This window comes from Octopus sinensis, linkage group LG17 (assembly GCF_006345805.1).
Source record: "Octopus sinensis linkage group LG17, ASM634580v1, whole genome shotgun sequence".
NCBI lineage: Eukaryota > Metazoa > Mollusca > Cephalopoda > Octopoda > Octopodidae > Octopus > Octopus sinensis.
The window spans coordinates 3,348,733-3,366,766 of record NC_043013.1 but is presented as its reverse complement, the minus strand read 5'-3'; the positions used below and the strand labels follow the sequence as shown (position 1 = coordinate 3,366,766).

Genomic DNA, 18,034 nt, shown 5'->3' with positions numbered 1-18,034 from the left:
AAGGTGATGTCAACAAAGACAGTGTCATCAAAGGATATTTTACGCGGTTTTATGAGCATGACCGTTAGAGCTTTCATCTTCCACCAAGGCAGCATTCCAAAATACGGTTGCAGTACCATTACCGGTACAAACATTCGAAATATTTTATCGGTTGTATAGGAAATCCGATACGTATACGAGCTGGGTGCTAAAAGGTTCCTGGCTTTGGGCAAAAGAAAATACAGGAGGGACAGTTAAATACGATTTCATTCAATATATTCCCCTCTCAAATTCACACACTTGTTGAAGCGGTCCTTCAGTTTTTCTAAACTCTGTAAAAGAACTCGGAAAGTTGGGTCCCCAACCAAGCCTTTCGTAATACCCTTAAATCCAGGAACTCTTCAGCAATCCCTCGTATATATTAAAATCTTCATGATCCTGACATAGAAATAGTGATACAGACAGGGCTTATCTCAAAAGAAAAGAGGTGGGAAAGAAAATTAAGATTGGTACAGTCAGCCTTCGAGTGTCGTATGGTTCCATTCAACCATTTCCAAAGAACAGCTCCAAAAAATATACAATCACTGAAAAGTAAAGAGTAGGACACCCTACAGATTTCTAGTTAACTCCATAACGAATTCTCGTTTTCATCTGATCCTATTATGGCAGGACTAACATATTTCAACAAAGAACTGTAACTTTCCATAAATATATGGCACTCTCCTTAAAGAACTTGGAATTGGCGATAAAGAACAGAAACTCTGTCTCATAAAACAAGTTATCCATGAGTTTACCCGTAAACTGAACGATGATACAAGCACCAGCAGGAAGTGTAGCCTCTCTGGAATTCGTGGACCGTTACATCAAGTTGCTAACCAACCACATAGTTCCGGGTTCAGTCCCACTGCGTGGCATCTTGGGCAAGTGTCTTCTGCTATAGCGCCGGGCCGACCAATGCCTTGTGAGTGGATTTGGTAGACGGAAACATTTCGAACTGTTATGCTTTTTAGAATCCAAGAGCAGAAGATAAGATAGCCACAAAATGAAAGAAACGGTAAAAGTTTGCTTTTATGTCAAGTTGTAATCCTCCACTCCAATTACCCACCTACCTGGACTACCTTAAAATTGCAGTTTAGCAATATTGTACCCCATCATTGTAGTCGGTTCGCTGTATGGGTAGGCAATCCATTTTTTTAACCAAGAGGTTATATACCTGCGAGAAATTGACTGGACCGAGCGATTATAGATAGTAGTGGTCGGAGTGAAGTTTGTGTGTTAGTTCGAGTTGAGTTCGCAGTGAAGTCGGTTGGTTCGTTCGTTTGGAATATGGTTGGATCATCAAGTTGTTATTACGGCTGCATCTTTATCTTGTTTACTGTTACAACACTGATACAGTGTATCTAAACCATCCGTCACAATATCGTGGCAGTACCACGACATTTAGAGATGGAGGATACAACACATACATACACACGCACACGCATATATATCTATATATATATACACACACATATGTATAGATAGATATATATAAAGACATATACACACATATGTATAGATAGATATATGTAATATATATATATATATATGTACATGTATGTATAAGTGTGTTATAAGTATATATATTTGTATATATGTATGTGCATATATGGACGCCATGATAGATCGTTAGCCCCTACACGCATTTTTTCTCTCCTTGTTTCTTTTCTGTGTATCTTTCTGTCGAAGAGCGTAGGCTCAAAACGTAAAATACTTTTTCTATTTCTATTCCTGAGCGCTATACTAATACATTTGTTTGTTTGTACTCCACCAGCCTTCGTCTTTTGTTTATTTTCGTAAACTTTCCCTTTTTATATATATATACGTGCTCGTATATATATATATATATACATATACATACACATACGTGTATATATATATATGTATATATACACGCACATGTATATATTACATAAATCTATCTATATATGTATGCATATGATAACGTGGATTATAAAAACCGTATCTACTTCATGCAGTTAGCCTCATCTAGATGTCTAATCCATGAAGTCGAGAGCCACTCGTCGCCTCGCATACACCATGAAGATCTCGTTTAAAGTTCAGTGGACGAATTTGAGCATTAGCTGCAGTTTGAAATTAATTCAGGTTGTGCTTTATCTATCTATCTATCTATCTATATCTATCTATCTATCTATCTATCTATCTATCTATCTATCTATCTATCTATCTATCTATCTATCTATCTATCTATCTATCTATCCATCTATCTATCTATCTATCTATCTATCTATCTATCTATCTATCTATCTATCTATCTATCTATATGTCTGTCTGTCTGTCTGTATGTCTGTCTGTCTCTAACTAAATGCGTATATTGCTTTAAGACATGTTTGCGTTAAATTATTAGTGTATTGCATGATTATATTTTAGATAACATTTTCTCTCCCATTGCTCTTGCGGAAACTGGTATGCAGATAAAGTCGAGTAAATTCCCAATTGGCGCAGTCATTACTCTACCTAAGTGTGGGCGACTACATCTCACAGCGTGTAGATGTGTTAATATTGTAGATCAGGATTATGATAATAGAGTAAATCAAGGTAGTAATAATAATAATAATAATAATAATACAGATGGCAAAGTCAAACATGGCTAAATTGAATAAAAGCTGTGACAAACCATTTGTAGAAACTATACGATCTAATGATACTTACAAAAGTATCTCTCAAGTTAAAGATACTGATGCTCAGAAACTTAGGACCTTTCTTCGTGGCTAATACCCGAACTGCTGTGGTTCAAACGAACAATGTGTAACTAATAAGATGAATATGGTCAAACATTGCAATGGCTACGTTTAGCAACAATTAGAATCGGTATACATCACTTAATAGGAACAAAAATTCTAATTCTGAATCGGGTAAGAACGACTCTTCTACAATAAAAATGAGAACCAGTTAATTTCGTAGCGAAATATTTTGTGGTTTAACTCCTCTTTGTAGAGTTAATGAAGAACTAGAAGGGCCATGAGAGGCAAGAGAACCCTGGAGCTGTACAATGGACAAAGATAACTTTTGGTTTACAGATAACAGTCTTGCATGAGTTCCGGTAGTTTGGAAGGCCTCGCACTTCTGATAGGAACAAAGTCTGAAAATGCTTGCATAAAAAGCAGACATTGTTTGAAATCTATTTTAATCAAAATCCCGTGATTTTGATTAAAATGCATGAGCGTACAATACATTGTTACCCACACACACACATACACACACGCAATCACACACACTCACACACATCCACACACATCCACACATTCCATTGCATTTGATTGCTGTTGATCCACTATTGAATGAAACCACAGCATATATAAGCCCATATTTTGCTGTGTGGTAAGAAGTATACTTCCCAACCACATAGTTCCGGGTTCAGTCCCACTGTGTGATGTCTTGGATAAGTGTCTTGTACAATAGCCTTGGGGCGACGAAAACCCTGTGAATGGATTTGAGAGACAAAAACTGAAAGAAGCCCATCGTATATACATACATACCTACATATAAATATGTATGTATGTATGTATGTATGTATGTATGTATGTATGTATGTATGTATGTATGTATGTATATGTATGTTTGAGTGTGTCTATGTCTGCATTTCTTCCCTCCCACCACTTGACAAGCGGTGTTGGTGTGTTTAAGTCCCCATAACATAGTGGTTCGGCACGAGAGTTCTGGGTTCGATTTGTTCGACTAAAACCCTTTAAGACGGTGCTCCAGCATGGCCGCAAGTCAAATGACTAAAACAAGTGAGATACACGCACTCACACACACAAACACACGCACACACACACACACTCGCACGCGTGTGCGCACACACATACATACACACACACGCCTACACAAACATATTTGTTGCTCAATTTGAGTAGAGGGTTTAGTAGCCATGATATTTATAGGAGCTTCAGGATTAATGAGCTGATATATTGTGTTGATGCCAGCCGGAAAAGTGAGGCAGGGATTAGGTTTGGAAGGTTGCAGTTCTGAGAATAAAATGTTTAGCAACACATTTATTGTCTGGTTTTAGGATGAGTCGGAATAAAGAGAAGATAAATGAGCGCATCGGCTGGGAGAGAGGTTGGTGAAAGTAGTATACAATTTGTGGACTCTAGAGTATATAATCATAATGGTAGAGGAATCAACGGGAAAATACAGCGTATAGGTGGCTAGCGGTTGTAACGGATGAGCCTTTTCTCAGTGAGAGAGTCACTTTTGGAATATAGTATAAACTTTTTGTGCACATGCAGCACCCTGTTTATTTCTGCGTTGCTTTCTGACGAAGAGCGTAGGCTCGAAACGTAAAAGACTTTCTCACTTCCCGAATGTTAAACTAATACATATGTTTGTTGTTTACACGCCTGTCTTCGTCTTTTTTTTTTTTTGTAAATTCTCATTATGTTACTAGTCGCTCAGTTGTGAGCAGCATTTGTGCTTTGTACAGAATGAACAGCGATAGTTTAGAGATGAATTGTTCGCTATTCCCAAAGACAAAAAAAAAAAAAACCCATATATGCTAACCAAGAAAAGTCAGCCGAAGTTGTGAGGCCTAACATTTATGAAAATGTGGTATTTAGTCGAGTGTTAATCATTTATAAGGAGGGTGTAGTATTGTAATATATTTTCTTCATATGTAATACAAATAATCTATAGAATATATGCTATCGATTTCTGCACACGCTCCACCCCTCACCCACACACATACAAGTAATATTTTTAAGCATATATAACCGATGTATTAACACACACACACACACACACACACACACACACACACACACACAAATATATAATTGTATATGCTTCGTGCGTGTGTAACTAGCATTAAGTGAAGTATGATATTTTATGCCTGAAAAATTCCAATATTGGAACTGCGAATTTATAGAAATTTTTATTTCTCTCAATATTGTCATCAGCATCGCCACCAACAAACCAACAGCAACAACAACAAGTAGCAAAGAACTTCATTAGAAGGTTATTACTCCTATTATATTACATAATAATAATAATAATAATAATAATAATAATAATAATAATAATAATAATAATAATGATGATGATGATGATGATGATGATGATGATGATGATGATGATGATGATGATGATGATAATAATAATAAATAATAATGATGATGAAGGTGATGATGATGATGATGATGATGATAATAATAATAATAATAATAATAATAATAATAATAATAATAATAATAATTTCATCTGCATTAACCCCCATATCTCTCACGGCATATTGCAGCAGGTCTTCATCACTATTTATCAAATACTCGGCAAGCGTTCTCCTTTCACTCCTTTATACAATGGCCTGTACTAATTGGTCATCTGCCACCATTCTTTCTTTTCATTTACAGTCTGTTTACGTTTGCTTTAGGGTGTAGGGCCCCATGCAACGTCATCAACTTTCTCGTCCTTCTATCCAGTGTTGATATTTCCTCCTTACTCCATTTGAGGATTGACGCACTATATCTGACCAATGCAACTGCCCAGATATTCATTGCAGTAATCAAATGTTTAGCATTCAGGTTGAATTTAAACGCCATCTTCATCCTTTTTTGATATGCCTCGCTGACTTTGACTTTCATTTCTCTGTGTAGAATGTCATCCAGCTCCACAATCCGTAAATACCTATACCCACTACCGGTCGGGTTCTCCATGGTCTCTCCTGATAGTAGCCGCAATCCTCTGCAGGCTGCTTTCTTCTCTCTTCTCATATTAAGTACTGAGCATTTGGTAATCCCAAGTTCCATACCGATGTCCCTACCACACTTTTGGACTTATATTTCTCTACAAGTGGAACGTGAAAAAGTCGATTAATGTTTGACAGAAGAGGGAGATATTCATCCTTTAGTCCTTTCATTCGCATCCATTTCTTCGTTATAGCCACCAGTCAAAGGGAAACAGCCTACACGTTCCGGATAAAAGAAAGTGATGTGAAGATCACCACGATGAAATCGGTCGGTAGCCGAATCCGTATTGAACTTAATAATAGCCATTTGAGAGAAATCCACAAGTCCCAGCAACGCTTGAACAATGAACGAGTGAGTATAGAACGACTTCATCACTCTGTGCGCATATCCGACAAGCTCTACCGACGGTATTTCCGGTATTTCCGCCGAGGTCGACTTTGCCTTTCATCCTTTCGGGGTCGATAAATTAAGTACCAGTTACGCACTGGGGTCGATGTAATTGACTTAATACCGATGTCTGTCCGTGTTTGTCCCCTCTATGTTTAGCCCCTTGTGGGCAGTAAAGAAATGGGTATTTCCATGTCTGTAGAGTGTTTCTCGAATTGGCACCAGATTCACTGTCAGACTAGGGATTTCTTGCAATTAGCCATAGTTCCTCACTTGTAACGCGTAAGGTCCACCGAGAACATTGTCTGACTGTTGAAGGGTTGGTTGTGGCCTCCAAACAATATTCCAGATGCCAAGCACAGAATTTTAGTCATCGTTTCACTCAGATCCTACAACTACATCAACTCCTCACCATGATCATAAAAATAAATAGAAATTTAGAATAAAATGCGATCAATTAGAAGCTGATGTAGAAAGTAGGATGAACAATATGACTAACAATAATAAATCCACATCATAGAGCCACCACAACTATAGCAATAATGTTAAAAGATTTCACTTTGTGTTGTAGGGATGGTCGGCTTTTGACTAACACTTTATGTGGAGACAGGAAATTTGACTTGCTAATCAGCAGCGTGTTAATAGGGATCCCGTATGTCCCTATGCATGTCTTACATATTCATTGACAAACGTGATGGATGCATAATGCTCATATATTAAACATATGCATATTCATTGCTCATTGATTATATGCAGATGTGCATTTTAGGAAACTGCATAAACTTATGTACAAACAAAATAATACGTTTGGGATAAGTGCATTCATTATATGTATGTATATATATATATATTATATATATATATATATTATAATGAATGCAGTCAAACTCATTGTTTAGACGTAAGTTATGTATTTTTGCTTTTACATATATGTATATATAATAAAAGTTTGTTTGTGTATACATAAACATACATACATACATACATATATATATAAATATAAATGTATATATATATGTACATACATACACAGACATATATATAAAAGTTTGTGTGTGTACACATAAACATACATACATACATACTCATATATATATTATATATATATATATATATATATATATATAATATATATATATATTATATATATATATATAAGAGATAATGGTGTCATTGAGACCCAAAGGTGTCAGGTATGCTGAATAAGTGCTATAAACAGACCACAGTTAAGTTCCAGATTCGGTAATATTGCGAATAAAGGGTTTCAACGTTGGTTCTATGTCAGCGTGTATATATAAGAATTTTTTGCGTAATAAGATAAAAACCCAAGGCTGTATGGATATTAGAGCATTTATAGATAGAAGGTCTTCTATCTATAAACGCTCTAATATCTATACAGTCTTGGTTTTGTATCTTATAACGCAAACAATTCTTATATATATATATATATATATTATATATATATATATATATTATATATATATATATATATATATATATATATATATATATATATATATATATATCAAAAAGGATGAAAGCTCCTTCCTGAGCTATAGACTCATAAGGCCGATTTCCTGGATTCTATGGCATGTATATATTTCTTCTGGACGGGACTCCGGTCCGTCGCAAGATTATTCATTTTTACGAGCTGGGTGGATTAAAGCAACGCAGAATAAAATGTTTTACTCAAGAACAAAACTCATCGCCCGGTCGAAACTACATCTCTATGGTGACGATTGCAACACTCTAACCGATAAGCCACGCGCTTCCACACGCGTGGATGCATGCTGATACATGAACATGGGAAAAACAGTCGTAGCATTCCGGCGGAATTTGAACTCTGCATCTGCTGTCAACCGCATAACTGCTAAATAATGCACAACAGTATTACGAAGTTTGATCGTTTAAATTAAAGATTAAGCGTACCAGTTGTCTGACAACAGGGTTCTCAGGCTACACAGTATCTATTGGTGGTATTATATGTATACCTGAGGGAACTTAGAAAGAAAGCTTCTCCAGTGATCCACATTGTGGAGAAAACTACCGGACAAAGTCTAGATATCTCGTTTCAGCACTTTAGGTTCCTACTTGGTAGCACAAAGCTATGCAACACTAAACTTGACGGTGAACCTTTCTGCAACAACGAAATAGAAGATCGCCTGCTTATCCGGATTGGCTCGTTCCTCATAGAAGTATTTAAAAATCGCATTGAAGAAGTTAAGAAGCAAGACATTAAGCCCAGGTAGCATTCCAGCAGAGGAGTTCTCTCTTCCACGTACATTTGTCAGACTTCTGTAACGTAACTTAGGGAACAAAATAAAAACTTTCTAAAGTCTTCAATTATTCTACAGAAAGTCTTCTATATACTTGTACAGAAAGATGTTCGTCACCTGCCTCAGCGTTACACTGGAATCGCACTCTCTTAAAAACCTAGGAAACACTATGCTCCTTCATAGATTTTCCTTTCACATTGTTTCTATCCTTAGAAAGAACCAAAATAGCTTCCACAAAGGAAGATCAACACTGTTACAGATCCTTGCTCTTAGAAGGATTATTGAAAAGTTCAGAATCTCAACACAGAAGTATCATTTATAATTAAGGATTTCTCCAAGACAATTTGATAGTTTCAAAGGAAAGGCAAAGTTACATATTCTGTTGAATTATGGCATTAGGCATGAAATTGTCAAAACCTTCACCATCATGTTTGAAAGCTAATGAGTTTCCAACAACAGTGGAATCCTTCAAGAATCTTTCCTTCTTGTCTACATTTTTTGGTAAAATGGTCTACATTTTTTTGTAAAACCTTGATTCCGTCCAAGATAAAGGCGTCACCACTAAGCAGAAGTTACCAAGATGGCAGAAGAGCTTTTATCTCTCCGACCTTCACTATGCCGAGGATTTTCCTTTCATTGCCCATCAACTGTGTGATGCACAAGACTTAATGGTTCAAATTTTGGTACAAGGCCAGCAATTTCGGGCGATGGGGCAAGTGCTCAACTGATACTTATTTTATCGAACCCGAAAGGTTCGATTTATTGACATTATGCCGCCCCGGAGCTCATCCTTGTTATGCTTATCGTTACATATCTACTTACAATCGTTTCATCTTATGACGATGCAAGAGTTATAGCACGCTTCGTTTCTAAAATGCTTTTTTCTGTTGATGACATTAGAGTGTATGAGTGCAGAGGTATGTGTTTTGTGTGTGTGTGTGTGTGTGTGTGTGTGTGTGTGTGTGTGTGTGTTTGAGTGTGTGTTTGTGTGTGTGTGCGCGCGCGCACGTGTCTGAGTGTGTGTAAGTCTGTCATTGCCACCATATTTAAATTCTTGACACTTCCTTTCAGCAATCAGGATGTGGTTTTGTTACTAGTACACCTTATATATGTTTATTATTATTATTATTATTATTATTATTATTATTATTATTATTATTGTTGTTGTTGTTGTTGTTGTTGTTGTTGTTGTTATTATTATTATTATTATTATTATTATTATTATTATTCTTGTTGTTGTTGTTGTTGTTGTTGTTATTATTATTATTATTATTATTATTATTATTATTATTATTATTATTATTATTATTATTATTATTATTATTAATGTAGATTATTATTAATATTATTAGAGATTTCATTGGTAGTATTCCAGTGTTGTGGGGCATTCTGTATTAGATAGTTGCGTTGTTAACTAATGTTTTCTTATCAACAGGAAGCCAGCGAAGTATGACCTTCTGGTTGATCCATAAACAGGAAACTATTCACTGTTGATACAATACAAAAACACTCACAAAACAAAACATAAAAGAGCGTTTCTAGCCTACGCTCAAAGCCAGCAGTATTGAGAGTAGGGTTTAGTCGATGTCCTCAACCCCTGTACCTGACTGGTATCTCGGCGAGATTTGAACTCGGAATTTAAAGAGCTGCAGGAAATGTCGCAAGGAATTTTTTCGACGCTCTAATGATTCTGTCAACCAACTGGCCCCAAACGATACTAATAATCCTTTCTAGTACAGGCACAAGGCCTGAAATATTGAGAGAGGGGACTATTGACTCCAGTGTTCAACTGGTACTTATTTTATCAACCCCAAAAGGATGAAAGGCGAAGTTGACCACGGAGGAATGTGAACCCAGAACATAAAGGCGGACGAAATGCCCGAAATATTCAAGGGATTCGTAAATTCGAATAAACCCGTGGGCAGTGGAGATCCGGGCAAGTGCTTGTGCTGTAAAGAAACAACAATCTTGTCATTTAGAGAAAAGTGATAAAAATAATTTTGTGCGAAATGGTGGGAATGTGGTATCTTTACGATGTATAAAGTGATTCAAATAACATCAATAGTAAACTACAACATGGAAAGGCCCCTTAACAGTACAATACAATGTCGAAATATACATGTGGATAATGTTCTTGTGCGGCTTGACGTAGTAAGAAAGCTTCTTACCAAAGCATTGTGCGTGGGTTTGGAGAACGAAAACTAAAAGAAGCCTGCCGTGTATATATATATATATATATGTGTGCGTGTGTGTGTGTGTGTATGTATGTATATATATATATATACATACACACACACACGCGCACACATATATAAGAAGCCTGTCGTATATATATATATATAATATATATATATATATATATGTGCGTGTGTGTGTGTGTGGTGTGTGTGTGTGTGTGTGTGTGTGTGTGTATGTGTGTGTATGTATGTATATATATATATATACATACACACACACACGCGCACACATATATAAGAAGCCTGTCGTATATATATATATATATATATAGGGAAGCTTTATGAAAATAAACAAAAGACGAAGGCAGGTGGAAAACAAACGAACAATTGTATTAGTATGGCGCTCAGGAAATATAAATAAAACAAGTCTTTAACGTTTCGAGCCTACGCTCTTCAACAGAAAGATACACAGAGAGAGAAAAACACAGAAAGAAGGAGAGAAAAAAAATGCGTGCAGTAGCTAACGAATCAACATGGCGATCTGATTTCGGCCAGAGGTCAAAGATCAAACATGAGACGCGAGAGCGAAATAAGGGGAGATAATAGGGTTGATAAAAGGGTTGAGGGACCAGCTAAAAGTGCGTGGGAGGGGTCTGGATGTGTGTATCTATAGGGTTGGTGTATGTATAAGGGTGTGTGTGTGTGTGTGTGTGTATGAGAGAGTATTAGTGTGTAAGATTGGTCTGGACATGCGTATGTATGGGGTTGGTGTATGTATTAGTATGTATTAGTATGTATTAGTACGTATTGGTATGTATAGGTATGTGTGTGTGTGTGAGAGAGAGTATAAGTGCGTATGCGGGGTCTGGACGTGTGTATGTATAGGGTTGGTGTAAGTATTAGTATGTACTAGTATGTATTAGTACGTATTAGTATGTATTAGTTGGTGTGTGTATTAGTATGGCACATCATATGTGATGTGATGTGTAAAGTCATGTGGTGTAGTGAGGATAAGAGGGGGAGGGGAGAAGGGGAGGGGGGAGAGGGGGGTTAGATGAGGAGGGGGGGAGAGTTGAGACCAAATGGCGTATAAGAGCGAAGAGAGAAGATTAATTCCTGTTCACGGCGCAAACGGGAATCCGGATGGCCTCTGTGTAAGGACAAACCGAACACAGATAGGTGTTGCAAGGAGTGACCGGTGGAGCGGAAATGGCGTGAGACCGGTGTGTCGTTCGCAAGGTGGATGTCACGAAGGTGTTCCGCGAACCGGTCAGCCAAGCGGCGTCCCGTTTGTCCGATGGACAAGGAATTGCAGAGAGAGCAAGAGATGCAATAGATAATATATATATATATATATATATAATATATATATATATATATATATAATATATATATATATATATATACGACAGGCTTCTTATATATGTGTGCGCGCGTGTGTGTGTATGTGTGTATGTGTGTGTGTATTTGTGTTGCCACCCACTATCGCTTGACAAACGGTGTCGATGTGTTTACGTTCCCATAACTTAGCGGTTCGGCAAAAGCAACCGATAGCATAAGTACCAGGATTAACTAAAATAAGTACTGAGGTTGATTCAGAATCGAAACCTTTTGCTCACGTATTTAGTAGCCCCTTAATTAACAAAAGTTGCTGATTTTGAAGTGTTAAGAAGATATAGTTCAATAATGTCACATATTCGGATTACTTCTGTTATTTTCTGTTTTAAGCTGTTTGTCATAGATTCTAGGAAGTCTAAATGAGCAATATTACGCTGTAATGGTTGATAAAATAAACAAAGGTGATGAAGTAACTAACAACATCCTAAAACGAGTTTCAAGCAAGATTTTGTCCCCTTCCAATGTACAATATCAAACGATGTTGAAATATGCTTACATGGACATGAGGGCATCGCATTCATTTGGCCTACACTACACAGTTGTTGGTAAAAGCAAGTGTCATTTAGTAGAAACTGCCTACAAGCCAGAGTAAATATAAGGAAACGTTGTGAAACAGTAAATCTTATTTATCTCTCTCTATATAAACGGCAGTTTGTCTGTGTGTGTTTCTGTGTGTCTGTTTGGTTGTACCCTCACTCTGACCACGGCTTTCAACCGATTCTGATGAAACTTGACACACACATAGCCCAATGTCATAATTCAAAACTAACGCAGCGAAAATTTTGAAAAGTTCCCCCAGTTCTGAAAAAGATAGATAAATTCGACATGGGGTCGACAATCAGAAACACAAACCACAGATGGTCTAGGGGACGCAACTCGACCTTTTTAACTATAAAAAAAAATTTACCATAATTTTTTTGCTATTTTTTGGCTATAACTCTCTAAAAATGCTTTATAGTTATTTCCCTTACAAACCCGAGCAACGCCGGGCGATACTGCTAGTAAGAGATAAATGAGCGTGATAATCATGCTTTGATGATTCTACATGAAAAAAAAAAATACCCGAGGATTGAAAACTGAAATGATGCTGACTATAATCTTGGAATTGTTTTATAATTATTGAAGTTTTCTAAAAAGATGATGTAGTAGATTTATAAATATTATCAATCGGAAAATAGATGTTTTTTTAAATGTGTTTCACCTAATATTTTTTCGACGCTCTAATGATTCTGCTAACCAATTGCCCCCAAACGAAACTAATAATCCTTTCTAGTACAGGCACAAGGCCTGAAATATTGAGAGAGGGGACTATTGACTCCAGTATTCAACTGGTACTTATTGTATCAACCCCAAAAGGATGAAAGGCGAAGTTGACCACGTTGCGACTGTGTGCATGTGTATATGTATATATGTATTTGTATGTGTATGTGTGTGTCTGTATGTGTGTGTGTGCTAATATATGTGTCTGTAAGTATGTATGAATGCATGCATGCATGTATGTATGTATCTATCTATCTTTCTATTTGTCTCTCTGAGTGTGTGTCTGTGTGCGTGCGTGTGCTTGTGTGTGCATGTGTGTGTGCGCGCGCGCGCGCGTGTGTGTGTGCATGTGTGCTTGTGAGTGCATGTGTGTGTGTGTGTGTGTGTGTGCGTGCGTGATAACACAGCCATCCAAAAGAAGTCAATGCCACGAAGGCGACAGTTTCTGCTATGTCCTTGTCCGACACCTACCTAAACAATTCTTTTTTTTTCCATTCACATTTCTGAAACTGCTATTTATTTTAACTTGCGCAAAGGTATGATTAGAACAGTGCTCCACGGCACACTGGTGTGTCACAGGACAATACTAGGTGTGCCGCAGTGTAACCTGAATATAATATTAATTATATTTTTAGTTCAGGTAAGCTGCCGAATTTTGAAAAGAATATATATTTCTTTACTGCCCATAAGGGGCTAAACATAGAGGGGACAAACAAGGACAGACAAAGGGATTAAGTCGATTACATCGACCTCAGTGCGAAACTGGTACTTTATTTATCGACCCCGAAAGTATGAAAGGCAAAGTCGATCTCGGCGGAATTTGAACTCAGAACGTAACGACAGACGAAATACTTATTTCTTTACTACCCACAAGGGGCTAAACATAGAGGGGACAAACAAGGAAATACAAAGGGATTAAGTCGATTACATCGAGCCCAGTGCGAAACTAGTACTTTATTTATCGACCCCGAAAGGATGAAAGGCAAAGTCGACCTCAGCGGAATTTGAACTCAGAACGTAACGACAGACGAAATACCGCTAAGCATTTCGCCCAGCGCGCTAACGTGTCTGCCAGCTCGCCTCCATCACAATTTTGCAAAGAATATAAGTGTACCGCAAGTGAAAAAAGGCTGTGGAGTACTAGATTAGAACTACTCGGAGTTATGGAGAGGAAACACCTGGAACGTGTATAAATTCTATATTAGAACGGACGTAGTGGTTTGCTACCGAAACCGATTTAATACAAAGCTTTCTCTATACCTCTTTGAGTGTGGCGCCTGTTGTGTTTCGTTCGTTAGCTTCTGCCTATGTGTAAGTTTGTGTGGTGGTTTGTATGTGCAGGTGTAATAAAAATACACACGTATACACACACACACACACGCACACACGTGCGCATTATATCTGAATGTGCATCTCTACATGTGTGTATGTGTGTTCATATGTGTATGTGTATTTATTCATGTATGTATCCCTAAATTGATTCGAGCAATTTCGTTTTATTTTACAAGTCCATATTTCGAAGCGCTGTTTCACCCTATTAACAAATATGTAACCTTTCTACCCCATAAATCTTTACTCCACAATCAACAGTGCCGCTACTATAACCCTCACCTCCCATATTCCTGTTACACAATATGCTACAGTAACCCTACATTTCCATATATTCCAAGCAACACTCATTGCAACCTAACATTCTAGAAATATCGTATTTCCAACGAATCCCATATCCCACCTACCGTTCGCAAACCACCCGATCTTCTTTGATTCCACCCGGAGTATATTGTTTACATTTTATGCCATCTTTCTTTGTAAAGCTAAGCCAACGGATATATAGTTATCTCCCTTTCCACCTTCCCTCGCTGCAGCTCCCTTTAACGGAAGAACAATAAATACACAACAAACAGCAGCCATTTCTGACAGATACTTCTGAATATTCTCGTTTATCGTTTGTGACAACTTGACATCTCACATGGCCAAGAACATATATGCAAACTCATTGGGCATAAACACACATCAAAGATAATTTTATATACACTTATACGCACATACACCGAGGGTACACATTTTCTCACACAAATGTGCATACATGTCAAAGACGTATGCACACGTTAAAAAAACAAAACAAAGACAACAGAAACTCTTTTCATGAATAATGTATGCGTGTAAATATATGGTTATATACACCTTGTGTGTGTGTGTAATGTATATTTATATGTATATGTATGTGCATATTATATGTATATATATATATATATATATATATATATATATATATATAATATATATATATATATAATATATATATATATATACATACATACATATATATATATATATATATATATATATATATGTATGTATGTATGTATATATATATATATATATATATACACACATATGTATATATATATATAATATATATATATATTTAAACTATATTTGTGAATACATAGGTATGCATTTATATATATATATATAGCTATGTATTCAAAATTGTGTCTATATATACACACACACATATTTATATACATATGCATACATATATAGATAGATATTAGAATATATACAGTAGAAGCCGCTCATTATGATCACTTTGGGAACACAATAACGGGGTGATAATAATAGCCAGTTGAAATATTGAGCAAATAAAGACTTTGCGACCCACTAATTCTAATTAAAAATTACTTTTTGGTAAACAATATCCGTGATTATATTAAGCGACTTCCACTAAATACAAATCTGTGTTTTAAAAAAATCTTTCTTATTGTTTTCGCATTGCATGGTGGTTATCATTGTTCTAATTTTCATGTCGTTGGTTTTTTTGTTTCTGTATATATTTGTTTATTTTTGTTAGGGGTTTGTTTTTGTTTTACTCTTCTTTCCTACCGTTGTTGTTGTTGTTGGCGTCGCAGTTACTATCGTTGTTGTTGTAGTTATTGTAGTCATTGTAACAGTAATACTTCTGTCAGTTATTTATAGTTGTAGTCACTGAGTGTTAGTAGTAGTAGTTGTAGTAGTAGTAGTAGTAGTAGTAGTAGTAGTAGTAGTAGTAGTAGTAGTAACAGTTTTTGTTGTTCACAGCGGTTTTGTTGTTATACAATGTTATCCAACGAGTGGAGCCTAAAAATAACAAGAAACATAACATGGTCGGAGTGTGACGCTAAAACATATTGACAGTAGTGAAGTAATGAGTGTGTGTGTGTGTGTGTGTGTGTGTGTGTGTGTGTAATGCATGTTCTGTGTGAGATGTGTGTAAGAAACGGAAGCTTGCACGTGGGATGTCCGCTGCAACTGTATCCCTCTCTGTCTCTCTTATCTATCTATCTATCTATCTATCTATCTATCTATCTATCTATCTATCTATCTATCTATCTATCTATCTATCTATCTATCTATCTATCTATCTACCTATCTATCTGTCTTTTTCTTTTTCTCTCCTTTCTCTCTCTATATGTATATATATATATATAATATATATATATATATATATATATATATATATATATAAACGAACACATGCGTATGTACATATGTACATATATATATAAACACACGCATACACACACACATACACACACACATATATGTAGTAAGTTCAAGGATAGAAGTGATGGTATTACATTTAATCCTGCATTGCGATCGTTTCAACAATACATATTTCAGACACATCATGAAAATAAATTATGATTATTAGATATTACAGCTTACTACATGTCCTCCATGTTGTAATATTACATAATCATTATTTTCAATAGTTTCGAAACGATCGTAATGAAGGAATGAGTGCAATACGATCACCTCCATTCTTGACCTCATTGTATGAAATCACGCGAGTAATAAACCCACCCTTGCATTTAGTAGAATTTGGCATTATTCTTTCTTTATTTGCCAGAATGAAGAAATTCGGCTTGGACAGAAGCTAATTTTCACCAGCCAACAGCTTTACGTCAAAATTTGGAAAAAGACACCATCTTGGAGTGGTTCAATATCACCATAGAAGTTAGATAGGGATTTCGTCTCTCGCAAATTCCCTTCAATAGCTTCCTGGGAAGGAGCCATAAACGATGCCTTTCAAGACCGTATGGGTACAATTGGTATCGGAGAGAGAGCATCAAAAGTTTAAAATATACTGATGACACTGACGAAGGAATGGCTGATGAATTGTTTGATTTGCAAACGCATCTTCTTGTGCCCTGTGTTTGGTACGTCGCAGATGGAATTGTTTTGCTGCTACAGTGTGCCAGCATCACTCGGATCCATCGGCTTTGTGCTCTCATGTTTTGGGGTGTATGCACCTCAGAACGTGAAAAGTATCCTTTCATTATCATCATTTGTAGTTCCTCTTGTATGCGCCTCTTCGAATCAATTTACTTGCTTCTCTACTCTTCTTTTGCTACTTTGCAAAATATTTTCTTTTTCAAATTTTTCTTTCTTGCACAACTCACCCCTCGTTGTTGATGATGGCCGCCTTCACTTCCTACTTTAGTTCGCTAAACCAGTTCCTAAGACTACTCTAGTTGAAGATGTGGTCAGTTTCCATGACTGTAGATCTCGGGAATTTGTGATCCGTGAAACCAAACACCCAAAGTCGCAGACAACGTACATTAGGGCAACATGCCTGAATGAAACATGTAGTTTATCCGTGTTTACAACGGTTTATAAAGAAAATCCAGATCATAGCTGTCAAACAGTTGGAACAGCCTGAACAGGTTTGTGAGGTTTTTACTCTTACTAGCCTATGACTACACTCTCACAGTCTCTACATATCTTCAACACACCAATTGTTCACTGAAACTAACGGACAATATATTTT

General features: G+C 36.5%; 1 long non-coding RNA gene across 1 annotated transcript; it reads left to right on the top strand.

The window, feature by feature from the left end:
• Positions 1-248: 248 nt before the first annotated feature.
• On the top strand, positions 249-12,791 carry LOC118766722. Its single transcript, XR_005002631.1, has 3 exons — positions 249-393; positions 12,237-12,251; positions 12,776-12,791. It is a non-coding gene; the product is annotated as an uncharacterized LOC118766722 (long non-coding RNA).
• The last annotated feature ends 5,243 nt before the right edge of the window (positions 12,792-18,034 follow it).